The sequence below is a fragment of the Polypterus senegalus genome, chromosome 5, assembly GCF_016835505.1.
Source record: "Polypterus senegalus isolate Bchr_013 chromosome 5, ASM1683550v1, whole genome shotgun sequence".
Taxonomy (NCBI): domain Eukaryota; kingdom Metazoa; phylum Chordata; class Cladistia; order Polypteriformes; family Polypteridae; genus Polypterus; species Polypterus senegalus.
In genome coordinates, this window is record NC_053158.1 from 166,535,239 (window position 1) to 166,562,898 (window position 27,660).

A 27,660-nucleotide genomic window follows, 5' to 3' on the forward strand; every position below is an offset into this window, starting at 1 on the left:
TTTGAGGAGGTCAAAAACTGACCATTTAAAAATCATTTAGATATTAATATTTCAGCCATTTTTTTAAAAAGTCGTAACTTATTCTTTCTTAAGACTACAGATTACATATTACTGCCTGGCTTAATAGCTTGATATTTCAGCTATTGTAATGTAATATACATTTTGCATGTAACATGTCCCACTCATATTTGGCCAAAAACACAGACTTGCCATGACAAAATTGCACCAGTAGAATAATATAACAAATTTAGAGAAAATAAAATATGCAAAGAAAACACTTCTCTCCCCACCCCCAATACTACATTTATCATGACATTTACAGTCAGAACAGTTAAGCAGTCAGCATAAAGCTGTAAGTTTGAATGAAGTCACTTTAAGAAGTTTGAGATATTTGTTAAAATAGTTATATCTTTAACTCAGATACCAGAGTAGTGCACACAGATTAGCACTGCCACTTCAAAGATACAACAAACTAGGTACAAATCCAGTACCTGATTATCTGTGTGAAGTCTGAATGTTCTACTTGTGTCTGTTTTTCTTCTGGGTACTCCAGTTTGACTAAATGATCTCAGTGTGAGTGCATTACCATGATAGGTCCCTGCTCCTCTGACCTGGAGTGGGATTGAGTATGTATGTTCATAAGCAGACAAATAATAGTCAGTGGTACCTTGGTATACGTCCTTAATCCGTTCCAGATCATCTGACTTATACCAAACAGGACGTATACCAAACTAATTTTTCCTATAAGAAATAAAGGGAAAATTATTAATCCGTTCCCATTAAAAAAGCCTATTGTTATTGGCATATTATATATTGATGGGGTTGTATAAAATAATTTAAACACTGCTCAATACTAAAATACATAAATACAAAAGCAATTAGATGAAATAAATAAAAATTTAACCTCACTTTACTTATTAATCACGCCTTTGTTTTTCACAATCATAGATACCGCCATTCTTGGCATACGGTATGCAGCAGCCAAGTCCCGGATACGCATGCCACCTTCATACTTTTCATCAATTAATTCAAATTTACGCGGAAAAACACAAAAACACGTGAAAATTCACAGAGAGTTATAGCACGTACTGACACTCGTGGGCAGTCATGACTTTGTCTCGAGAGGGATAAACAAGGGTAGCGCGCAGGTTGTTCACTGAATGCTAGCAACTGGAGTACTGACGCTTGTGAGCAGTCGTGGCTTTGTCTCGAGAGAGGTAAACAAGAGTAGTGCACGGTGTTCCAGTACGCGAGTCGTATTCCAAACAAAGGTCATATACCAAGCTAAATTTTTCATGTCCAAACAGGACGTATACCAAGTTGGACTTATTCCAAACCGGACGTATACCAAGGTACCACTGTATTTGCTTTTCTAAATATAAAAATTCAAAAGACCATAAGAGAAAATAAAAGTAAACTGTGGCATTCTAGAGAAAGTCCTAATTTTTATACTGAATTGTTATTATTTCAGAGTTATAGAGGCGGCATATTTCTACAGTCAATTCTTATAAAGCTCAAGTTCTTTTTGAGGATTGTTTGTAATCTGTCCGTGTGTATCACTGAATTTTACTTGTCATATTCCAGTTTAAAGGAAATCAAATCTGCTATAAACATTAAAAAAACTGATGATTGTGTGTTTCTTTATCTTTCTAAACAGTCACAATTTGGCAGCATGAACCTGAATATGAATTCACTAAACAATCCAGGTTATCCTGAATTTCTGTGTTGTCAGCAGACACAAAAATACTTTAGCCTGTTTTTAGCCATCCGATTTTGCACAGTTTAGTCAAGTTTCTTCTAAAGTGCAGTGTAAACAGAGGGCATTGCACATCTGCCTGTGTCCTTGACTCCTGCAACACACTTACGCAATTCTGCTAAACAGCCTATTTCCAAATTCCACAGCTGCAAGTTCTGGTCAAGAGCAATGTCAACAGGAACATAACATCCTATGCAAATGACCTTACCAAAACATTAACAATGAAAAAAATAAGTCAACTCCTAAGTAAAAGATTTGGCATAATTATAAAATAGTGAGAGTGGCACAGTGGTAGCGCTGCTGCCTCGCAATTAGGACACCCTGGTTCACTTCATGGGTCCTCCTTGAGTGGAGTTTGCATGTTCTCCCCATGTCCCATGTTCCTCCGGGTACTCCGGTTTCCTCCCATAATCAGAAGACATGCAGGTTAGGTGCATTGGCGATTCTAAAATTGTCCCTAGTGTGTGCGCCCTGCAGTTGGCTGGCAACCTGCCCAGGGTTTGTTTCCTGACTTGCACCCTGTGCTGGCTGCAATTGGCTCCAGCAGACTCCCATGACCCTGTAGTTAGGATATAGCAGGTTGGATAATGGATGGATGGATAAAATAGTGATTTAAAAAATACTAACTATTCTTGCAACAAGTAAGAAAGAACACTTACCAAAAATCTGTGGCAAATGCCAAATTCTTAAAAATATTTATTGCAATTGTTAGAAATGTCAGTTTCAGATGGGAGATTTAAATGTGCAAGGAAGGGATCCAATGGCATGGAGAATTCTTTGTCACCTGGCAATGTACTTCTGAGGATCGTGTCTACAACATCTCAGGAGGCCACAAGGGTTAACTATTAAACTACTATAAACTATTATAAACTGGATTGGATAAGGGTACAGATATTAAAGCTTTCTCCAATGAGTAGGATTTCTTATTGAAATTTGTGCTCTTTAGTTAGTGCTTCCTTCATGCACTTTGTGTTTACTGCAAGATGAAGGCTATGTACATCTAGTGTACCTATTCTTGTACGTTTTCTGAACACAATTCCACCTGTTCTCTTTACTTACCCCGAATATGTTCAGGTATTGTATTATGCTGTTGTGAATCAACAGATCTATCCAGTCACAACATCTATCCAATAGAGACAGTAAAACAAATTCACTTGGATGATGTAAAATGCATGTCGATTTTTTCTAGTTTTAGCAACCTAGCATTCCTTCAACAAGTGCTCTTTCAGAGAGACATTCAGCATTAATGACAATATAGTTACCCCTATGACATCATCTTTAAAGACAGATAGTTTGGACAAAGTTCGACTAACAATTTAAAACTCTATTTATGTACTGTGATTAACATTCACTGGTAGAGGGTTTATTAATTGGAGGACTAGATGCTATACAAGATGTAGTGATGGAGATTAACCTAGTTGGCAATTATTTCCTTTACTTTTGCAAATATGGAATAAACATTACAGAAGCCTATATTCTAATGGGGAATTACTGTGTTACTAGTTAGATTTATGCCTGCTCAGTAACTTAAAAAAAGCCTTAGAAAAGCAAGAATTAAAATATCTGCAAATATTGTGATCTCAACTGGTGGTGACTGCTTTTTTAATACTCAATGTTTTCGCATTTTTTGGATTATACTTTTTTTTTTTTAAATACTGGCTACAAAATCTGTTTCTTTATTCTTAGAAATTGCCTTTTTTAATCAGTATTGCTTTTTCACTTTTGTTCAGCATTGCTGTCTGACACTCGTAGTCAATGGGTTTAAGTAGCACTAGTTTTCTACAGTCACGTGCCAATTTACACCCCACTGACTTGAGGTGATTCATACTTACAGCCGTGGCCTAGGAAAGCAGTTGGGTAATAATGTTTAGAAACTGACCATCCAAAATTATAAATCTTGGAGGGCCCTTTAAGGTTTGTTTTGATCTATGCTACACCACGTTACTAATTATTGTGTATTTGACCTGCATTGAAGTGGTTTATCCTTATACAAGAATTGGAAACTAAAGCTGTACTAAATGTTTACAGACTGTCCAGTAAGACAATAAATGTTTTTTTTTTTAAAAAGACAGGTTTTGCACCTGTTGTAGCTTTATCAAACAATTAAAAAACATGCAAACAACTTGCTATTGAAGAGTCCTATTGGCTACACGTTTTGTACCCAAAATTTAACAACTGTTCTTACTCCAGGATCCCCTTTTAAATTCTATTATTTCTCTTACACAAACATTTATTTAATTTAGATTCATAAAGATTTTGAAATTGAAAACAAACAATATCTTTTAAAAGTGCTCCATGCCTCTGAAATATATTTATTTGGTTCTTTCACTTTCTATCCCCGATTATTCCTATACAGTATCACAGCCCTGAAGACCAGCCCAGCAAGCATTTTATTAATATATATGCCTCTGAACAGCCAAGGAGGAATAGGGTAAATTCACAGCTGATGTCAAAAGCCACAATACCATTTATCTTAAAGACACTTCTCATTAGGAAAACTAAAATTACTTTCTTTGGATAACCTTGAAAAGCTGTCAGTTCTTGACAGATTTACAAGGTTCTTGTTATTTAACCTCAGTAGACAGATCAGTATACTGAAAAGTTATCATGATCACTTTGAACTGAATCATACGTTTTAAACATTTTCTGTCCTATGTTCTTTTTTTTTGATTTTTAAACATGCAGTTTGCAATCAGTGAATATATCGGTAAATATGACCATAATAAAAAATGTAATTTCAACATTAAAGCCAAGGAAGACTAGTGGAATGGGAGAGGCGGGGATAGAAGATAACTTTTAATGATTTACTTAGTGTGCTTGAAAAAAAAGACGAACAAAAAAAAAAAAACTGCCTCTGAAGGATTGTAAGCACAACATTTATTTTTACAATTGGAAAAATGTGGACAGTTATCTGTGAATGGAGTTAAGAATTTCCACCGAATAGATTTTTTCCTTACATTGTGTATTATTGAAGATGCAATTCTACAGGTAATGTTTTGCCAAAACCTGTACCGTAAACAATTATTTTACTTGTTCTGGTACAATGATAGGGTTTTATTTTTTTTAGGTCTTCAATTTAATGAGCTAGAAAACTATTAACTATTTTCATCAATTACCTGTCTTTTGCAAATTTGATTCTAACATAAATCAGACTTTCAGATACAGTATACCTAATTAAAATGTTTTTAAATAAAATTATATAGATTTCTATTTTTTTAATACAGACACATTTATGATTAAAGGAAATGAGGAATACAAATGTTTGAAAGGTTCTCACAATCATGGCAAAATTAATTGCAAAAACTAAAATAAATACATACATTTTTTTTTTTTTTAAATCAAGCACTAACTTATAGCTGTCCAGTTAGGAATATGGGAGAAAATGGGAATACCTAAAGTATTCCCCCACTCATGGGGAAGTGTATGCAGAATCCACAATGTAAGTATTTCAAGTATAGGCTTTGGCTTGAAGTAATGCATTGATTATGAACGTCACAGACTTAAAACAAAAGTACACAGCAAAGCAGCAAACAAAAAACAGCATGATACAAGATGTCACGCCTGTTTGTTCAATATGTCTGCTATCCCTCAATGTGAAATTATGTACTCAAGAATGAATGATTTGACTTTGCTCAAAATTATAGTTCTATTTGCTTGAGTATAAACTTGTCTCACTGCGATAAAAGTGAATTTGAAAAACTTGCATATAAAGGAACAGGAAATCATTCAATTTCTAAACATAGTAGTGATGTATAATCAAAAGTCATGACTAGGTTTTTTTTTCTTCAGTGTATCAGCTAGCCATTCATAGTTCTTCTGGTACAAGTATAAATATATCTTATCAAAACTTAAACTGAGCTTTGATTTTATTTTCTCCAGTATAATGTAGCCAATGATGGGTAAGTTGTTTGATTTACTTCAAAGAAATGGCAACTGTGAATAGAGCTTTACTTTATTTTTTTTTAATTACTTACACATACTTAAAGTGCAACATTCATATTTTTCTCTTTTAATACCAAAAAATACTGTTTCATGTGTGTGCTTTGAAGCAATGCAAACATTTTCATGCATATTGCCTGAACAGAGCAGACTGCTGATGTCACTTGTAGCATTGAGGTTGTGGAAGAACTCAAAATTTCAAGAAATAAATATGGATGGCAGTTATGGGATTCGCTTTTCACACATGTGATACTGTAGCTCATCCTGCCACGGTGATTATTAGGATTTTGAAACCTTCCACCAGTATAGTACTAGACCAGTGATATCACTTGTCTGCATACATAAGTCAGTATTCAATACTGCTTCACATGTCATTTACCTATTAAATTGTTAGTATAGCCATGCGCCTTGTTTTAAAATGCTTCCTTTTTGTCTGTGAATGAACTGTGAGGACATATTTTCAAGACTAATTAACACTAGAATTCCTGAAGCCTACAAAAAAAGTCATAATGCCAGGTCCCCTTAAATTCCTTCGCACCTCTTCATCAGCGACTGTTTTGCAAATGTGTCAATCAGCACAAGCACCTAGCAGCCAGCTATCCCATATCCTACCGACGCAGCTGCAGTCAAACCCAAAATTCTCAGAGCTCAAATCTGTTAATCTAGGATTGAGGTGTCTGGAATCATAAAGGATAAATAATATAGTTATTTGGAATACATACATTTCATGTGTGTTCTATGTCTACAGCGATTTGGGTAAATGTACAATGTCAGGAAATGTGAGGCAAGAAATGTTGAACATATAACTAAAACAAACTTTTTCATGTTTTATATTTTATTTATACATAAATTACTTGCAACGAGTGCAGAATGCAGCTGCTAGAATCCTAAATGGGAAAAGAAAATCCGAACACATTTCTCCAGTTTTGATGTCGCTACACTGGTTGCCTGTGTCATTCAGGATTGACTTTAAAATACTGCTTATGGTTTATAAAGCCTTAAATAATCTCGCTCCATCTTATATATTGGAATGCCTGACACGTTATATTTCAAATCGTAACCTTAGATCTTCAAATGAGTGTCTCCTTATAATTCCAAAAGCTAAAATTAAAAGAAATGGTGAGGCAGCCTTCTGCTGTTATGCACCTAACATCTGGACTAGCCTGCTAATAGGAATTCGCCAGGCAAATACAGTAGAGCACTTTAAAACACTGCTGAAAACACATTACTTTAACATGGCTTTCTCCTAACTTCACTTTAACTTAATACTGATACTCTGTATGTTCAATTCATCATAATAACTATTCATAGTGGCTCTAAAATCCGTACTGATCCCAACTCCCTCTTCTGTTTCTTTTTCCGGTTTCTTTGTGGTGGCGGCCACCACCACCTACTCAAAGCATCATGATGCACCAACATTGATGTACTGAAAGCCAGAAGTCTACGTGACCATCATCATCAGGTCCTTCCATGAAAACCCTAAATACAAAGAGGACTGTTTGACTTATGTTAGGTAGATTGCCCAGAGGGGACTGGGCGGTCTCGTGGTCTGGAACCCCTACAGATTTTATTTTTTTCTCCAGCCTTTGGAGTTTTTTTTGTTTTTTCTGTCCACCCTGGCCATCGGACCTTACTTATTCTATGTTAATTAATGTTGACTTATGGTTATTTTTTATTGTGTCTTCTATTTTTCTATTCATTTTGTAAAGCACTTTGAGCTACATTTTTTTGTATGAATATGTGCTATATAAATAAATGTTGATTGATTGATTTATATTTATATATATATATATATATATATATATATATATACACAGTAATCCCTTCCTCGATCGCGGGGGTTGCGTTCCAGAACCCCCCGCGATAGGTGAAAATCCGCGATGTAGAAACCATATGTTTGTATGATTATTTTTATATATTTTAAGCCCTTAGAAACTCTCCCACACTGTTTATAAATATTCTCCGCACAGTTATACAGTAAACCCTTGTTTATCGCGTTAATCCGCTCCAGACAGATAAATGAATTTCCACAGTAGGATTCTTTATTTATAAATCTAATATTTTCGCAGTTAGAGCATAGAAAACCTGTTTACGACCTTCTAAATCGTTTTTAACATTATTAGAGCCCTCTAGACATGAAATAACACCCTTTAGTCAAAAGTTTAAACTGTGCTCCATGACAAGACAGAGATGGCAGTTCTTTCTCACAATTAAAAGAATGCAAACATATCTTCCTCTTCAAAGTGCGCGTAAGGAGCAGAGAATGTCAGAGAGAGAGTAAAGTAAACAATGAAATATCAATAGGGCTGTTGCACTTTTAAGTATGCAAGCACCGCGATAAAGCAGCGGCAATGAAGGGATCAATGCGAAGGTAGCCTTTCAGCATTTTTTACAGGAGCGTCCATATCTTCTAAGCAAACAGCCTCTGTGCAAAAAGCTCCTCTGCTCACATCTCCTCTGTCAAGCGCAGAGAACGTCAGAGAGAGAGAGAGAGAGCGCGAGATTAAAGCAAACAATCAAAAAATCAATGAGTGTGCTTTTGGACGCACCTCGATAAAGCGGCATTTCTTAGAGGAGCGTCTGTATCCACTAGGCAAACAGCTTCTGTGCAAACAGCACCTCTGCTCACACCCCCTCCGTCAGGCGCAGAGAATGTTAGAGAGGGTGAGATAGAGGCAGAGACAAGCAAACAATCGAGCACCGCGCAGGAGGCATATCTTATAGCATTGAGGAGTTTTAGTTAATATGTAATACGTGCTCTGATTGGGTAGCTTTTAAGCCATCCGCCAATAGCGTCCCTTGTATGAAATAAACTGGGCAAACAAACTGAGGAAACATGTACCATAAATTAAAAGACCCATTGTCCGCAGAAATCCGCGAATCAGCGAAAAATCCGCAATATACATTTACATATGCTTACATATAAAATCCGCGATAGAGCAAAACCGCGATACAGCAAGGGATCGCTGTATATATATATATATACTGTGTATATATATATATATATATATATTATATATATATATATATATATATATATATATATATATATATATATATATATATATATATATATATATATATATATATATATATATATATTATATATATATATATATATATTATATATATATATATATATATATATATATATATATATATATATATATATATATATATATATATATATATATATATATATATATATATATATATATATATATATATATATATATATACACACACACACATATATCTATATATATAATTCAATAAGGGCACACACGACAGTGAGTGCAAGTAAGACAAAGCCACGCCCACCAACTCACAGACCCCTGCCCGCCAACTCTAAGACCATGGGATATGCTAGACAGAGCCCCGCCCGCCAACTCTAACCCTCCTACCGCATCATGGGATACGCACGACAGAGCCCCGCCTGCCAACTCTAACTCTCCTCCCGCGAGTACCCTCAAAACCGGTCCCGCCCACACACAGCTAACACAGCATTTCTTGCCAAGCATCTACAGTATGCTTAAATCACTCAGTCTAATCCAACAGCAGCTGTACGAAAGCTTTTCGGGGAAAACCCTAGGCAGGATTTACGACGATACAATGCCCCGACATGTCACACCAATGTTGCAGCGATTTTCATCAGAGAAGATGGCGAACCGCCTGCCAAAAGGGACATTTGCATCTGTTCCATAGGCAACTCCTGTAAACAGATTTCCGCGCTCAATACGAATTGCAATCCTACGGTTTACCCACTTTTATTCCCTTACAGAGACATTGCCTGGCACAAAGATTTACAACATGTTCCAGATAAAAGAACCGCCAAGCGAAGAAGGCTTACTCAATGCCAATTTTATGCGTACAGATTAGCAATGAAGAATACATTTAGTACTTTGCACTCCACGGCGAACTATTCCAACAGTACGTCGTAGATGCATATGTTAAAACAGAGGGTGCGCGACTATCTCAGATTAGATCAACAAGATTTACGTGTGGAACAATACAAAGGACCGTTAGACGCACTGCAAGCAAACGCTGAAAATAACGTATGTGTAGGCAAAATGATCATATTACCGTCCACATTTCCAGGAAGTCCAAGATACATGCAACAAAACTAGCAGGATGCCATGGCCATAGGACGTAAATTCGGACAGCCTCATTTATTTATCACTTTCACATGTAATCCTGCTTGGCCGGAAATTCTACATGCACTGTCGGATACCCAAAGACCGGAGCACAGACCTGATATCCCACATGCTGTTTACTCTTCACAATAATTCTAACAACCAGTCTTTAGCCACGGTCAGTTGTACGTGGCCTTTTCTGGGGTTAGATCTTTCGACTCATTATCTGTCGTCACCACCAAAACACCTATTCACACCTGCGTCTTTCAAGAAGTATTTATTTCTTCTTGATTTCCGAATTCCTTTCTCACCGTTTTCTGTTCCTATTCTTACACCGCCATATGCTATGGCGGGCTCTATAGTTATATATATATATATATATATATATATATATATATATATATATATATTGTGTATAATATATATGTATATGTTTAATATATTTTTCTCTTTATTCATCCTGTAAAGCACTTTGAGCTACATCATTCGTATGAAAATATGCTATATAAATAAATGCTGTTGTTGTTGTCATAGTAATAATTGACAAAATGCTGATGTGAAGTGTATAACGTGTGAAGACTGAAGTCCAAATATCAAATAAACACTTTTACAAAAGGTGTAACAAAACAAGTGTGCCTTTATTCAATTTACATGCTGCTGTCAATGAGTAAAAACCAAAGCCCAAATATCAATCAACACATGTCTGCTTGACTGGTGTAGAGACAAGAACGGCTGCTTCTAAATCTAGAGGTAGCGGATTCGAACCCAGGTGTTCCCCATATTTACCATGTTCAGTAGTGAGCTGTTATTATTATTAATATTACATAATAAAAACATACATTTTATTTGAGTCTGTAACACACTTTTTTATTACTGAGGTGTTCAAAGTCCATGAACTATAATGATGTAACGACACATTAACAATTCATTGAAAGAGAAGAAATCAGAAAGAAATTCATTCTAAATTGTAAAACAACATAATATATTTGAGCTTACGTACATTTCATGAACCTATCATTTTGGAAGGAAACCATAGAAGTGCTTTGACAGATCTCCCTGCAGCAGCAAACAGGATGGGACGACAAACTCCAAGCCGTCCACATCCAACTATGCAAACAGAGATAACATTACACGGGCTAGTCTGAATCCTAACCCCGCCCGTGTATGTGCACGCCCCTCTGAGCTTGGCACCTTGCCCCCAGCCAAAACCCCCTCCCCCCATAACAGCTTCATCTCTGCCCCCATCCTGTGTCCCACAGCGAGGACCTTCTCATTACAACTGTTCTTGAATAAACAAAGCAGGACCCACTAGTTGTTGATCACAATTCACAAATTGGACCTGAGAATGAGCGATGAATAGGAGAACACCAGGAAGGAAGATTTGACTGCAAAATGAAATGCAATATCAGTTATATGGAATTATTTTGGCTAAAGAAAAAATGATGTAGACCAAAAACAGGTACTTTCTCAACAGTGCCTTGCAATTCTTGCCACAACACGAGGCAACATGACTACGTTAAATCAACTTTAATCCAGCACCACAAAACTCTGTATGACGAGTGCAAAGGCAGATATGAATGCCAACCAAAGCAAAAAACTATTTTGTCCACATTTGCCAGGGTTACAAATGGCACAGACAAATCACTGATGCAATAACATTTCACCTCACAAAAGACATGGTACCAATTAGCACAGTTAAAGCGGGTTTTAAAAAGATGATCCAGTCGCTTGACAAGTCGTATGTAATACCACGCTATTTTTCTCATGTCACCATCCCAGAGCTGTATGAGAAATGCAAGGCATACATTCAATCAGAGTTATCAAAAGTAGAATATTTTGCAGCAACAACAGATCAGTGGTCCAGCTGGACAACTGAGCTCTACATAAGTCAGGCCATCCACTTTATTAATGAGGACTTCCAAGTGCAAAGTCTTTGTTTGCAAACAGCATTTTTCCCCGCAGGATCATACAAGCAAGAACATCGCAACAGGTTTGAGAGAACCACTGGCTGCTTGGGGTCAAGAAGAAAGACATAGGGTACCATCTGTATAACAGACAACATTGCGAACATGGTGAAAGTTGCATCCCTTAACAAGGGGACTAGGCTGCAGTGCTTTAGGCATAAACTGCAACTTGCAGTTGGCAAGTTTGCTTTACTTAGTAAGCTGTTTTACTAAATAGCTTGTCCTAAAACAAAACATAATAAAATAGTTGATCAGATTCATACTGTTAGTCATTATAACGTTTATATATGCACAAAATTATACTTCTGCTACTGCTAATTGCGTTGCATTATACTGAAATACTGCATACTTCATAAATAAATTTTAAAGACATATCAAGTTGAAACTTGAGGGCACATTGCTAATGTAAAACTCTTAATATAGTAATATTCTTTGAGAGTCATTTGGTTTTCATAGATTATTAAAACATGCAAAGAAAGCGGACAGAAACTATATATTTAATCTTTACATAACCTGTACTTCATGCAGTTGCAGAAACATAGTTATTTACTGTATATGTATAACCACTTTATTGTTTAAATTGAAATATTTACACTATTTAACGTGTACTTTGTTTTTCTGCCTTAGAAAACGCTCTCTCACAGGTGGAAGGGCAGAAGTTTGTGGAAAAAGCCCAGGAGGAATTCAATCTACCATTACATTCCTTCATATTAGAATACCAAACAATATGGGGCTCCAGACAGATGATGATCAGCAGGATACTAGAGCAGCAGAAAGCTTTATCTCAGGTCCTGCCTGCAGACAAGAGGTTATCAACAAGTCACTAGGTCCACTGCTGGACTTCACAGATATACTTTCAGGAGAAGACTGTTAGTGTCACCTAGGTGAAGTCAGTTTTTCTACCTCTTTAACCTTCAATGTTACTAATGCAAGAGGAAGACACAGTCCTGACCAAGAAGTTGAAGAGTGAGATGTTGGGCTACCTTAATGAGAAATATAAACATGAAGTTAGTCAAGAGTTGCTAGATATGAAATCTTGTTTGGACCAATGGGTTCAAAATGGACTTCATCAGGGCTGATAGTAAGATCACAATTAAGTCCAAGGTGACATAAGAAATGATTGAATGACAAGAGACCTGTTATACGTTTCATGAAAGTGTTTATTTAATATATGGACTTCAGTCTTCACACATTATATACTTCACGTCAACATTTTGTCAATTACTATAACATGAAAAAAGTTTCTGTTTAGTTATGTGTTCAAAATTTCTTGCTTTGCATTTCCTGTCATCCTACATTTACCCAGATCACTGTAGACACAGAACACACATGAAATGTATGTATTTCAAACAACAATATACAGTATTATTTACCCTATTCATTTCCAGTCACCTCATTCCCAGATAAAGTGACTGATGAAGTAATCAGCTCAGAGAATCGTGTGTCTGGCTTGACTTCAGCTGCCTCGGGGGGAGATGAGTCAGCAGGCTGCCTCCTGCCAGTGCTGAGTGACACATTAGCAAAAAGACGACGATGATGATGAGGTGCGAGGAAATTAAAGATGGCCCAGCATTACAAATATTTTCGTAGGCTAGTATTAAGTTTTCAGAATTGCAGTAAACCATGATACACTTACAACACTGCATCACTTTGCTTCATTTCCTAATGAGAATTTTAATAGAAAACACACCAGGGTGAACCAACTATGCCACTAAATCCTCATTATTCAAAAGTATTTTTTTTATTATTACTTCAATTTTGCTTTTCCAAAGTGAAGTCTAAATTCACTTAACCTCCTTAGAGCTGTAAAAAAAAAAAGGTCCATAGTGTCACTCAGGCAACAGTATACAGTGATCCCTTACTATATCGTGCTTCGACTTTCGCAGCTTCACTCTATCGCGGATATTAAATGTAAGCACATCTAAATATATATCACTGATTTTTTGCTGGTTCGCGGATTTCTGCGGACGATGGGTCTTTTAATTTATGGTACATGCTTCCTCAGTTGCTTTGCCCAGTTGATTTCATACAAGGGACATGATTGCAAAATGGCTGACAAGCTACCTAATCAAAGCATGTATTACATATTAAATAGAACTCCTCAATGATACACGATATGCTTCCCATGCAGTGCTTCGCATACTTGAAAGCCCAAACAGCACGTATTGATTTTTGATTGTTTGCCTGTCTCTGTCTCTCTCTCTGACATTCTCTGCTCCTGACGGAGGGAGTGTTCGCAGAGGGGGTGTTCGCACACTGCCCTAGAGGATACGGACACTCCTCTAAAAAATGCTGAAAGACTACCTTCACAATGCTGCCTTCCTTGTAGCTGCATTGTCCGGCGGTGCCTTGCATACTTAAAATCCCAAACAACCCTTTTGATTTTTGATTGTTTGCTTTTCTTGCTCTCTCTCTCTCTGACATTCTCTGCCTCTGATGCACACTCCTTTGAAGAGGAAGATAAGTTTGCATTCTTTTGTGAGACTGAACTGTCATCTCTGTCTTGTCATGGAGCACAGTTTAAACATTTGACTAAAGGGTGTTATTTCATGTCCAGAGGGCTCTAAAAATGTTAGAAAATGTATTTTGAAGGTCGTAAAAAGGATTTCTATGCTCTAACTGCGAAAATATTCAATTTATAAATAAAGAATCCTACTTCACGGAAATTAATTTATCGCGGCAGAGTCTGGAACGGATTAACTGCGAGAAACGAGGGTTGACTGTACACGCATCTCACACAAGACCCGAGGATTACTCGGACTGTGAAAGTGCCAAAAGCGCTAGTGACGAGCATTACTTGGCCAATGGTATAGGCATGTCATACGTAAGCTAATTACAGGGAGGAGGTAAAACACTTAGCTGCGTGGTGCGCTGAAAATAACCTGCTCCTGAATACCACCAAAACCAAGGAGCTCATTGTGGACTTCAGGAAGAAGAAGGGAGACACCCACCACCCCATTCACATCAATGGCATGGCTGTCGAACGGGTTTCCAGCTTTAAATTCCTGGGGATACATATCTCGGAGAACCTGTCATGGACAAACAACACCTCCAGCCTGGTCAAGAAGGCCCATCAGCGCCTCTTCTTCTTGAGGATACTGAAGAAGAGCCAACTATCTGCTGTCATACTGGGCAACTTCTACCACTGTGCGATAGAGAGCATCCTGACTAACTGTATTACAGCCTGGTATGGGAATTGCTCTGTTGCTGACCGCAAGGCACTGCAGCGGTGGTGAAAACCGCTAACGCATCATAGGGACTCCACTTCCGGTCATTGAGGACGTTCACAAGAAGAGATGTTTACGCCGAGCTTGTTGCATTCTTAAGGACTCCTCTCATCCAGCCAACAAACTCTTCCAGCTCCTCCCCTCCAGAAGGCGCTACAGGAGCCTTCCAACTAAAACCAGCAGGTTTTGGAACAGCTTCTTCCCTACAGCGGTCACACTTCTGAACTCAGTCCCCCGTTGAACCTTCACATCCAACACTTAATCCTCTACACTACTCCTCCTCCCTTCCTTGTACATATCTGTACATACCTGTGCACACACAGCACACCTGTACATTGTACATCATATATCATATATTGTACATCTGTATATATTACAATACTTATAGTATTACAGCACATACATATCACATCTGTATATTGTACATGTGTATATATATATAATAGTACTTACTGTATAGTATTACTGCACATACAGTACATAACACATCTGTATGTATGTATGTATGTATATATATATATATATATATATATATATAGTACTTATAGTATTATAGTACATACAAATACATGTATAGGTATATAAATGTATATTGTAAAATATGTATATTTGCCATCCGCATTTAGAACATTTGTATATCTATTTATATATCTATATATCTATTCCCATCTTCACTGTGCTCTTAACTGTACATATCGTATTTAACTGTATATATCGCATTTAACTGTAAATATCGTATTTAACTGTACATAGTACCTCGACTCGGGACGTTGTGGGTCGGTGGGAGGAGTACTTCGAAGACCTCCTCAATCCCACTAACATGCCTTCCAATGAGGAAGCAGAGCCTGGGGACTCTGAGGTGGGCTCTCCCATCTCTGGGACTGAAGTCACCGAGGTGGTCAAAAACTCCTTGGTGGCAGGGCCCGGGGTGGATGAGATCGCCGGAGTTCCTTAAGGCTCTGGATGTTGTAGGACTGTCTTGGTTGACACGTCTCTGCAACATCGCATGGACATCGGGACAGTGCCTCTGGATTGGCAGACCGGGGTGGTGGTCCCCCTCTTTAAAAAGGGGGACCGGAGGGTGTGTTCCAACTATAGAGGGATCACACTCCTCAGCCTCCCTGGAAAAGTCTATTCGGGGGTTCTGGAGAGGAGGGTCCGTCGGATAGTCGAACCTCGGATTCAGGAGGAACAGTGTGGTTTTCGTCCTGGTCGCGGAACAGTGGACCAGCTCTTCACCCTTAGCAGAGTCCTGGAGGGTGCATGGGAGTTTGCCCGACCGGTCTACATGTGTTTTGTGGACTTGGAAAAGGCATTCGACCGTGTCCCTCGGGAATCCTGTGGGGGTGCTCGGAGTATGGGGTACGGACCCCTGATAAGAGCTGTTCGGTCTCTGTACAACCGGTGTCAGAGCTTGGTCCGCATTGCCGGCAGTAAGTCGAGCCCGTTTCCAGTGAGAGTTGGACTCCGCCAGGGCTGCCCTTTGTCACCGATTCTGTTCATAACTTTTATGGACAGAATTTCTAGGCGCAACCAGGGTGTTGAAGGGGTCGTTTGGTGGACTCAGGATTGGGTCACTGCTTTTTGCAGATGATGTTGTCCTGTTTGCTTCATCAGGCGTGATCTTCAGCTCTCTCTGGATCGGTTCGCAGCTGAGTGTGAAGCGGCTGGGATGAGAATCAGCACCTCCAAATCCGAGAGCATGGTCCTCAGCCGGAAAAGGGTGGAGTGCCCTCTCAGGGTTGGGGGAGAGATCCTGCCCCAAGTGGAGGAGTTCAAGTATCTCGGGGTCTTGTTCACGAGTGAGGGAAGAATGGAGCGTGAGATCGACAGGCGGATCGGTGCGGCATCCGCAGTGATGCGGGCTCTGCATCGGTCTGTCGTGGTGAAAAAGGAGCTGAGCCGTAAGGCAAAGCTCTCAATTTACCAGTCGATCTACGCTCCTACCCTCACCTATGGTCATGAGCTATGGGTAGTGACCGAAAGAACGAGATCGCGAATACAAGCGGCTGAAATGAGTTTCCTCCGCAGGGTGTCTGGGCTTTCCCTTAAAGATAGGGTGAGAAGCTCAGTCATCCAGGAGGGGCTCAGAGTAGAGCCGCTGCTCCTCCGCATGAGAGGAGTCAGATGAGGTGGCTCGGGCATCTGATCAGGATGCCTCCTGGGCGCCTCCCTGGTGAGGTGTTCGGGCACATCCAACGGGAGGAGGCCCGGGAAGACCCAGGACACGCTGGAGGGACTATGTCTCCGGCTGGCCTGGGAACGCCTTTGGGATTCTCCGGAAGAGCTGGAAGAAGTGGCGGGGAGAGGGAAGTCTGGGCTCTCTGCTTAAGCTGCTGCCCCCGCGACCCGACCTCGGTTAAGCGGAAGAGGATGGATGGATGGATGGATGGATAATATTCACATATTATATTTATTGTACTTCTGCTCTTTGCACTTCTGATTAGATGCTAAACTGAATCTCGTTGCCCTGTATTTATACATGTGTAATGACAATAAAGTGAATCTAATCTAATCTAAGCGCCAGGCCTGAGCATTACCCAGGCAACGGTGTAGACGTAGTGATGACAAATCGGTGTTCAGGCAGTGAAAACTGACATGGACAGTGAAATCGAAAGCGATTCTGGGAATCAGAAAGTGACACTTGTGTCACTTGCACATGCGCAGTGTGCAATACATATAATTTATAATAATTATTATTAAGTAATTATTATCATTATTATACTTTCTATACTTATGTCTTTGTAGTTTTAGTGTTTTACACATTTACAGTAGAAAGGTGAGATTGAATTAATAAAAATGGCATTTTTCAAGCCAAAAAATGCAAAGCTTTTTACATGTTTGCTTGAGAAAAAAAATGTAATGCTAAGGAGGTTAACATGAAATCACTTTATAAGCACTCATTCACACAACTTCATTTACCAATTTTAGTGCCACAAAAAAAGAGATAAAACCAAAAAACATTTGGTAAAAATAAAGGAAACAACTCTAGATGGGACAACAGATTTTCTTCGGCTCAGTCATTCAGCAGAACACATTGACAAACCATTCATGAATTTATAGCTGATGATTAGAATGGCAAACATATAATAAGAAAAGCCATTCAAACACAAGTAAAACATACAAATTCCACACTGACATAAACAGCATGGGCTCTGAAACTGGTCTCCTGGGAATGGTATTGCTCATGATTATGCCTGCCTGCACCTCTGCTATACCATTTATCAAAAAAACTTTATAATTATGGCTTTAAAATAGATGAGAGAAATCATACAATGCATTCATTCTTCCAAACATTTCAAAGAATTCATTAATGTGTTTAGCATTTCTGGTATTACAATACTCCTTGGGAGATTTCCTAACAGAGTAATTTTCTGCCCCAGTGTGTAAAGCAGTTTTAAAGTGTACTACTGGAAAGGTAATAACTTAATACAATATATAACATATATTATATTAATACTATATATACCTGCCTTATGCCTGTCCACAACTCTATCCCTAAGATTTTTTGAAAGTGGCTTGCCACCCATAGGCAGTTGTTTGCTTTCAGTTGCAGTACCAAGCAAGGGAATGCATCAGGAACAGCTGTTTTTATGCTTCACTAATCACAATGATTACAACTGATCACAGGTGGAAGCCAGTAACCATGGTCTGCAATGGAAATGGTGGTTACTTATACCTGATTGAGTTTACAAATTCTGTTTAGGAGGGGGGGCATCCTTTATTAATCTCAGCATTTGTTGCTTTTTATTTTTTTAATTCTTCTGAACTGTAGCTGTAGTATCTTTCACTTGGATGTTATAGATTGCATTGAGTAAAAAAAGCTGGAAAAATATTGGCTTGTGTGTTTTAATTTAAGGCTGTAAAGCAAAAAAATGGGAATATTTTGAAAGTGATGATTCTTTTCTATACCCACTGTATAAGAGAGAGAGAGAGAGATCTATAGATAGATAGATGTCTGTCTGTCTGTGTCTATATATAAATAGACACACACACATATATATATATTATATATATATATTATATATATCTATATTTTATATCTATATCTATATATATCTATATATATATAAATAAATATAGGTGTACCTAATAAAGTGGCTGGGGGGTGTGTGTGTGTATGTATGTATATTTATATTTAGATAGATAGATCACTAGATTGACAGATAGGTAAACTCAAGCGATTACACTAACTACTGGGACTAGACCTTCGATCTTGGTCTTAATTGAAAGCTTATGACCTGATACGTTCTAGAAGTTCTAAAAATTTCACGTAACAGCAAGCCAAGGTAAAGTTAAATGTGATTGCTGATTTATAACGACAAAGTGATTGCAAAACCAAGTGATATTGTATAAAGAAAAATAAGAATACCACCATTACTAAACATCAAGCATTGGATGCTGAATGCAAGAACAAAGCAGGATACTGAACACAACAAAGCCATTTTTGGGCCACATTTTGAGCAGTAAATCACACCCTCATGATAAAGAGTACACCATACGGTGTCTTCAGCAAAAATAATCAGAAGGACTTGCAGTTGTGCATTCCACATCAATGGACCCCCGGGATTCATTCTCTAATAAAACATGAGGGATCAAAGTTACTGCTTTTCACAAAACTTAAAAAAAAAAAATGGGGATCAGTAATACAGGCATGATGAATGGCATTTTATACCATTTCAATGTTGCTGATCACAAATATAACATTTTTGAAATCTGATTATTTACCAGTGGTACTAGCCTTCTATTAGCCACTACCAGAAGATTAAAATTGACATATTTGAAGTATAAGCATATGGGGTATCATTTTAGACTATTTCAAGGTCAGTGATAACAAACATGATTTAATTTTGATTCTTTACTAGGGATCTAGCCCTCTATGGAACTCTATCAAATTGTAAAAAATGACAAATTTCTATTATAATAGAGCAGGGGCGGGCAAAGTCGTTCCTGGAGGGTTGCAATGGCTGCAGATATTTGCTCCAACAAAACTGCTTAATAAGAAACACTTATTGCTCAAGAAACTTCTGCTTCATTTTAGTTGTCTCGCTCATTAAGGTTTTGAACCCTTATTGCTTGCTTTAGTCTTAAACAGATGCATTCTCAGTTTCAATTGCTCCTTATAAGCAATAAGATGCAAATGGCAAAAGAGAGCAGCATTTCTCCATTTAGCTTGTTTCCATTTACACCTGTGTATATTTATCATGCACTAGTTGGCTTAATTAAACACTTGGAAGGAAATTGAAGAGAAAAAAGTGAAGGACTGAGAATTAAATTTCATATCATTTGGATGATATCCTAAGAAAGAAAGAAAAAAAACTAGGATATGAGAATGACCTGACACGGCAGAGTTAAAACACTAACAAGCCATGAAATTTAATTATTGGCAAGGATTGTTTTCTATTTAAGCAACTGGGTTGGAACAAAAACCTGCAGCCACTACAGCTCTCCAAAACTGACTTTGCTCACCCCTGCAATAGAGAATATCTAGACTGTACATTTAAAATGAAGCACAAATTTTAATATTTCAAATATCTGAAGCAACTATTGTTATTTATTATATCATTCTACATCATTAAGTAAATCATTAAATTTCTTATGGACACCCCAAACTAGGGCAGTTTATGTGAATTCAGACTTTTTTGTATTCTGCTTTAGGACCATGGGTCCATGTGTTTCTCTAGTAATCTAAAAAATTAAAAATGTCCTCAAATTAGTCTTTAAACTTCTACAAGAGTCATTACTGAGGATTTCAGAACAACATACAATGGATATTTAAATTAAGGTTATTGGCCCACTGCTTACTTTCTAAAATTGCTTAATTTTCAAGTCTTTATATAATGCAAAGTTAACTGACTGACTCATTACACATCAACAAAAACATTATTCCCTGTTTATTTAAAAAAGATGAACTTTGGCAGTATGGTAGAACTTGGGCAGCAGGTTAACTGCTAAAAAGGGAAATTTCAAAATATTAATATTTAGGGGGTAACCACCCCCCACCACACACAGAAAAATTAAATTCCCCAAAATTTCAAAAACACTTTTGACTGATTTGATTGAAATTTGGTGACATTACAGAGAAAAGAAAATTAGTCAACAAGTGATTGTTTTTAGAATTTTTTGTCGATAATGCTGAGGTCAGGGAGGTATTCTTAGGTAGAGCTACCTTTTCTTACTTCAGTTGTGATCACGCACAGAAACGGGGCATACAGATTATACAAATGAACACAACGAACAGAAGCACACCACTAACCAAGTTGCAGCTGCAATCATTCAAAGAATTGGGGTTACCAGTGAATGAAGAAAAAGAAGACAAGGTGGCGAGCTACACAGAAAATGAGAAGTGGATGAAGGAAATTCAGGCAAAGATCAAAGAAGAAGTGGTTAGCAAGTACCCTCAAGTATACAAAGTGCTTCCTATTCTGTCATTTACTTCTTACTCCGCACAATACGTTATAAAATACATACAGACTCAAATCGGATTGGATTGTCGAGCATGTTAATATACATATATTTCACGGAGAGTGGGTTTTGGGGGGCCCTTAATGGTAAAATACATGCAATATTGTGGTGAACTGGGATTTCACCTTTGAGGTCAGACTTACAGCATGCTGCTATGCTCTGGTTCACAAACAGTCAAGTGCTGGTATGGTGCACCAGCCACTTCAAGCCCTATGTACAGCAAGAAACTTCTGGGATCCTAGACATCGGTTTCTAGAGGAAAGTGTCTTCAGGTTTGGGTTTTATTTGGTGATTTAGATTCATGATTTGTAAACCATTATCTGTGCTTAGTTATTATTATTAAGGTGAATTTACTGCTTTAACGTTGTGCTTTACATCTAGCAATCGACTCACATCTGTTGGTTTTCCTGCTACTAGTTTTGTTCTGTTAAATGAGTGCCGCCCCTCACTTTCTGTTGCTAATTGCTTTGTAACTCGCATCTTGGCTCACTCTACTGCTACCTGCTTAGGAAGACTTAAGTTGCTGTTGTCATTCCTCCTCTTGTGAAAACCTACTTGTGTAAAGACTGCGAGTCTGCCTATGCAAGTCCACCATGCAGGGACACCAGACAAGGAAATGGACTCTCCTACTTGACAAAGGTCATCTTCAGCATGTGTCAACAATATGTTTCAGTTACTAATGCAAGACGTTTCTCTCACCCCTTTATCAGGAAAGGGAGAAACCCATACAACCTTCATTCACTGCATCAAGTCACCACTTCAGATACTCTCTTGTCCTTTGGCTTGTGGAACTGCCAGACTGCAGACTTTATTCCGTCTATCACCACCCAAAGGGGTCTCCAAGTGGTGGACAGACTGCTCTCTTCCATCCCAGATGATTGCAGCCCACTTCTAATTCTAATTTTTAGGGACCTGAACATCCACCTGGACAGTCCTCCTGCTGCTGACTTTCTCATTCTTTCTTCCTTCTATATCTCAAAGCTCCATACCCCACCCACTCACAAGCCTGGCAATCTGCTTGACCTCATTCTCTCATGCAATTGCACTCCCACAAATGCAACTGTCACTCATCTAAACACGTCTGACCACTTTTTCATTCAGTTCTCTCTACTGCAATCGTTTTCTCAACTCTTCTCCTCCACACATTGTATCCTTCCACTGACATCTCCAATCTATCTCACCCATTTCTCTTCCATAATTTCCTCTTCTCTCCCTCCTCCTGACCACTTCTCTTCACTCAACACCAACACTGCCACAGACACCCTATGCTTGACTCTGTCCTCCCATCGTGACAATGTTTGTCCTGTCTCTTCCAAGCCTGCACATGAAAGACCCTCCTGTCCCTGGCTTTCTCAAATACTCCACAATCAACAGACTGAGCTCAGAACAGCCGAACGGAAAAGGAGGAAGTAACAGGATCATGCAGACCTGGCTAAGTATCATTACTTTTTTACATCCTTTTCTTCTGCCACCACCAACACTACGGTAAAAGGTTCTTTCAGACTAGAAATAAAAGTCCACCAACACATGGTCTCTGTTCTCAGTGTTCACCTCCCTTTTTAACCCTCCTCCTCTGCTGATGACTGTGCCACCTTTTTTCAGGACAGGGTGGTTTACTATCAGCAGTCAGTCCTCACCCATGCGCCACCTATTACACCTCCTTCCAAGTATCACCCAACATTCTCCACATTCTCTCCACTCTCTGCCACTGATGTTTCCCACCCCCTCTCCAATCACCCCACTACCTGTCTACTTGATTCTATCTCCTCACATCTCCTTCAGGCTATTTCCCCCTCACTCATTCCTGAAATTACATACATCATTAACACTTCACTAAGTTCAGGCTGATTTTCTACCATCTTCAAACACACTTTGATTACCCTGCTTATTAAATAGCCAACATTTGATCTATCCCAAGTTAACAATTACAGGCCAGTATATCTTTCCTTTCCCTTCTTTCCAAAACCTTTGAATGTGCTATTTCTAACCAGGTCTCTTCTTTCCTTGTACAGAATGGATTGCAAAATACCAACTAGTCTCGCTTCCACTCAACTACGACAGATCTACTAACTGTGGACAACCACCAACATGTGATTGGTCTTGATAATGTAATGCTAGATCTCTCCTCTTAATTCAACATGGTCAGGCATGACATGCTTCTTGCCACCTTCTCTGACCCTGACATTATTGGGACGGTTCTCAAATGATTTTAGTCCTACATCTCAGGCAAATTGTACAGTGTGTTGTGGCAAAGATATTTGTCAAAGGCACACCAGACATGTACAAGTATACCCCCAAGGATCGGTGCTGGGTCCTCTACTTTGCACTCTGTACATCACCTCATTGGGCACCATCATCCAATAACATGATTACTCTTATCAGTGATATGCAGATTATACACAGCTGTAATGGTCACTCCCTCCGGAGGATATTACGGTATCAGCTACAGTCTCTGAATGTCTTACTGATATCTCAACCTGGCAAAATCAGAGTTTCTTGTGATCCCAGCCAGGAAGTCTGTTCAACTCCCCATCTCTTTACAGCATGGCGCACTGTTGCTAACATATGCCAAGTCAGTACGGAACCTTGAGGTGGTGACTGATGAGCAGCTTTCTTTTCCTCACCACATTTCTACTGTTTCTTGGTCAAGCATGTTCAACGCTGTACAATATCCGCAAGATCAGACCTTATCTGACAGAGTATGTAGCACAACTTCTGGTCCAGGCTTGGGTCTTGTCATGTCTGGAATACTGCAACTCACTTCTGGCAGGAGTACCTGCATGTGCTATCAAGCTGCTGCAGGTGGCCTAGAATGTAGTGGTCTGTCTTGTATTTAACCAGCCAAGACAGGCACAAGTCACTTCTCTCTTCTGGTTGCTAGATTGGCTCCCTGCAACAGTACACATTAAGTTCAAATCCATGATGCTTGACTAGAGAATAGTAAATGGGTCGGCGCCCAAGTATATGGAGACGCTGGTGAAGTCCTATACTCCTTGCCCTCTCTGATATACCAGAGAACAGCATCTGGTGATGCCACCTATGCATGGTATTAAGTCTCAGTCCAGACCCTTCTCCTGTGCAGCTCCGTACTGCGGACTCCCTCAGTGTATTTAAGAAGTAATTGAAAACCATCAGTTCTGGAAATATCTGTCTAACCCATAGAGAAACAAAACTTGTGGTAATCATCTTTTTGTTATCTGTCATACTCAATATTATTTCTTTTCACCTGTTCATTTTTTATACAATGCTTATAACATTCAGTTCACTCCAAGGTACATGTAAATGTGCAGCTTGTAAATGTCATTGCTGTTATGAAATACATTAAATAAAGTAAACCATGATTTATTATACAGGGTGGCTACAAGTAGGTTTACAGTTGGGAGTACACGAAACACACAATTTATTTTTATATTATTTATTGCATTATTTATTTGTCTTATTATTAATAAAGTGCATTTGTGTGTAGAAATCATAACCAGGATGTCTTTTCTATTAGAACAACTGTAACAGCTGGCTTATACTACACGCTCAGAACGCTTACCCGCACACATCGTGGTTGCCATATGTTCCCAACGTTCTTTTGACGCGTTCTCTGAGCATTTTTTCATAAATTAACATGATGCATACGCGAGTTGCAGTACCAGGAGAACTGTGGGGGGCATGCATGTTCAAGTTTTAGTATGTGACATCAGCTGGCATCATTGTTTACTATTAACATGTGACGGCAAGCCGCATAACAGCACCAACAGGATCATTTTCTGTTCTTCAACGTTTGAGAATGGCTCAATGTGATGAAGCTAATCATAAAACTTATATGCTGACATTGCAAATGTATTGGCAGTGATTTTCTTCATCCATTTCTCACATAGGCATTACAAACGTGGCATATTCCCCATCATAATGATGCAATACATTTAAAGGTCTCACATACCATCTTCTATGTCACTCGCCATCTTTTTGTTTTCCTGCAATTTCACAACAGCATCAGAATGCAAAGAATTTTTAACTTTAACATCTTTCTTCCCTCAACTCACAACACAGCGAAACCGGGCACCGTTTTCTCACCATGATGATTTCTTGCACTGTCACCTTTTGGAATCCTCCAGATTTATTTAAAAGACGTGGACAATTATAGTCAGTGCACTCTGCCTGTGTAGCAGCAGCAGCATTCTCATGCACACGAGTTGTGTAGTGTTAAGTATATCCCCAGCCTAAGCCTACTTTTGCCCATCCCTGTATATTGCTCTTGATCTAAACCTTCCAAAACTTTTTAAAATTATAGATCAAAGCTTTACATTCAAATGCTACAATTTTTACTGGAGGTACTACACAGGTTGAAATTACATTTATACACAGAATTCACATTATTGCTACCAATTTACCTGTTTGAATTTATTAAATAATACAATTTCCTATAAAACTGTGTTTCACAATGACCATCAACAAAGGCAAAGGTACTAGTAAAAGCAAAAATGGATCTAAAACAGGAACGTGCAACTCGTGTGCAACTGTATGTAGCATGTTCATGAGTGATACATCTGATTAATCCTTGGCACTATAACTGAGGCCCACTGTCTCAGGAAATGTGCAACACAGTTTTTGGTAAAACCGTATTAATCCGGAGAGGAAACTGCCTTTTTTACATGACCTTTGGAGGCTAGAGTGCAGGGGCGGTTAGTGGTGTATGCCATGTTTTATTGTGATTTTCTTGTCTTAACTTGTGTCTGATTTCATAAAGAGTTATTCATTATTTTTTGCATTGGGTAACGGCACTATTAAATAAAAACAAGCTTTACCTGATGATTTACTTAAAAGCAAAATGTGTCAAACAATAAAACCATTCAGAAAGTCTCCAATACCCCCGAAGAGCTGCACAAACTGTGAAGACAGCAAAACTGTGGCAGATCACACAAGCCTAAATTAAAAGTACAGAAACTGGCCTCTATTTACAGTCGTAAACAGCCCGAAGGACTGGGCTGCAGGAAGGGCAGAATGGGCATCGCTTTAAGTAAAACTAAAGGTGCCACTACTTGATCTAAATATTCCAGTCACTTTGCCACAAGTTGCTTAGTTGAAGGCCAAGAGTCCCAAAAGCGCTGCCTCATCCGGGAAGAAGGCCAAGAAGAGCCTCCACCAAAAGTCAGGTTAGCTGCAATGTCGCGACCGCAAACTCGCCGCACAGTCTCCGGGGGATGCCGGCCGCTGCCACCCGCCGGTCAGTCCTTCCCGGACCTACAGCACAGGAATGTCCGTGGATTTCACGCGTTCGTCCAGGCCACGCTGGCACCATCGATTTCTACACAAAAACGGGAAAAGCGTGCAGTCGTTCTTAACGGATTATAGTCTGCCACGCATTCAAAGCTGAAACCTACGCACTGGCTGGAGCGTTCAGACTAGAATTGTAACAATACTGTCGGGGGATGGGTTAGGTAAAGCGTCAGGGAGGGGTGCTAGTTACTGTGTAAATTATTAATTACAAACGAGAAGTAGCTGATAATCATATTCACAGCAGCAGCACTCATATGTAAGAACCTTTCGTCAATTCGCACACAAGTCAGGTTTACTCCAGAATGTCGCAGAGAAACGACACCCGAGCCTGAGCAGTGCAATAAAAAAAATAAATAAATAAAAATAAACGAGAGAAAACACACACACACAGACAGCCGCAAAGATGCGATCGAGCTAGAGTTGAGAGACGCCATGTTCGTAATCCTCCATCACAAAAAAAACAACAGAAAGACGTCTGGGGCAAAATGCGCGCCGCTGTGCTCTTTCCCATCGCGTTTCAGCCACGCTTTTCGGTCGGCGCCTTGGCGGGGAAAGGCTCACCTTGGGTGGGAGGCAAGTTGGAGGAACCTGCGAATCTTGTAGACACCAGAGAGCGACGCTGGGAAATCCTCACATTTGTATAATCCGGAAGAGTGATTTTGGTTTTCCTCGCTCTCTCTCTCTCACTCTCCTTTTTTCTTCTTTTCTTGTGACTTAAAATTCTCCTGCGCGAAGCCCCCCTTTCTAGCTCTCCATGCACACACAGAACCGGGGCTTCCGAGAGGTAAACACGGCCTGTGTGAGAGAGAGAGACTCTCGGGCTGCGTGTGTGCCGGCCGCGCGGGAGGGGCGCCCTAGCGGCAGAGCATCGTTAAAACCGCGCAATCATTCATCTCGGCGCTATCTGG

General features: G+C 39.1%; 1 protein-coding gene across 4 annotated transcripts in view; it reads right to left on the reverse strand.

The window, feature by feature from the left end:
- The window catches only part of zmynd11 (zinc finger, MYND-type containing 11), a 144,515-nt gene extending 117,102 nt beyond the window's left edge, over window positions 1-27,413 (reverse strand). For all 4 annotated transcript variants that reach the window (XM_039753598.1, XM_039753597.1, XM_039753596.1 and 1 more), the window contains exon 1: window positions 27,314-27,413. The gene's annotated coding sequence lies outside the window, so the exon portion shown is untranslated. The remainder of the gene's footprint in view (window positions 1-27,313) is intronic.
- Window positions 27,414-27,660: the final 247 nt, after the last annotated feature.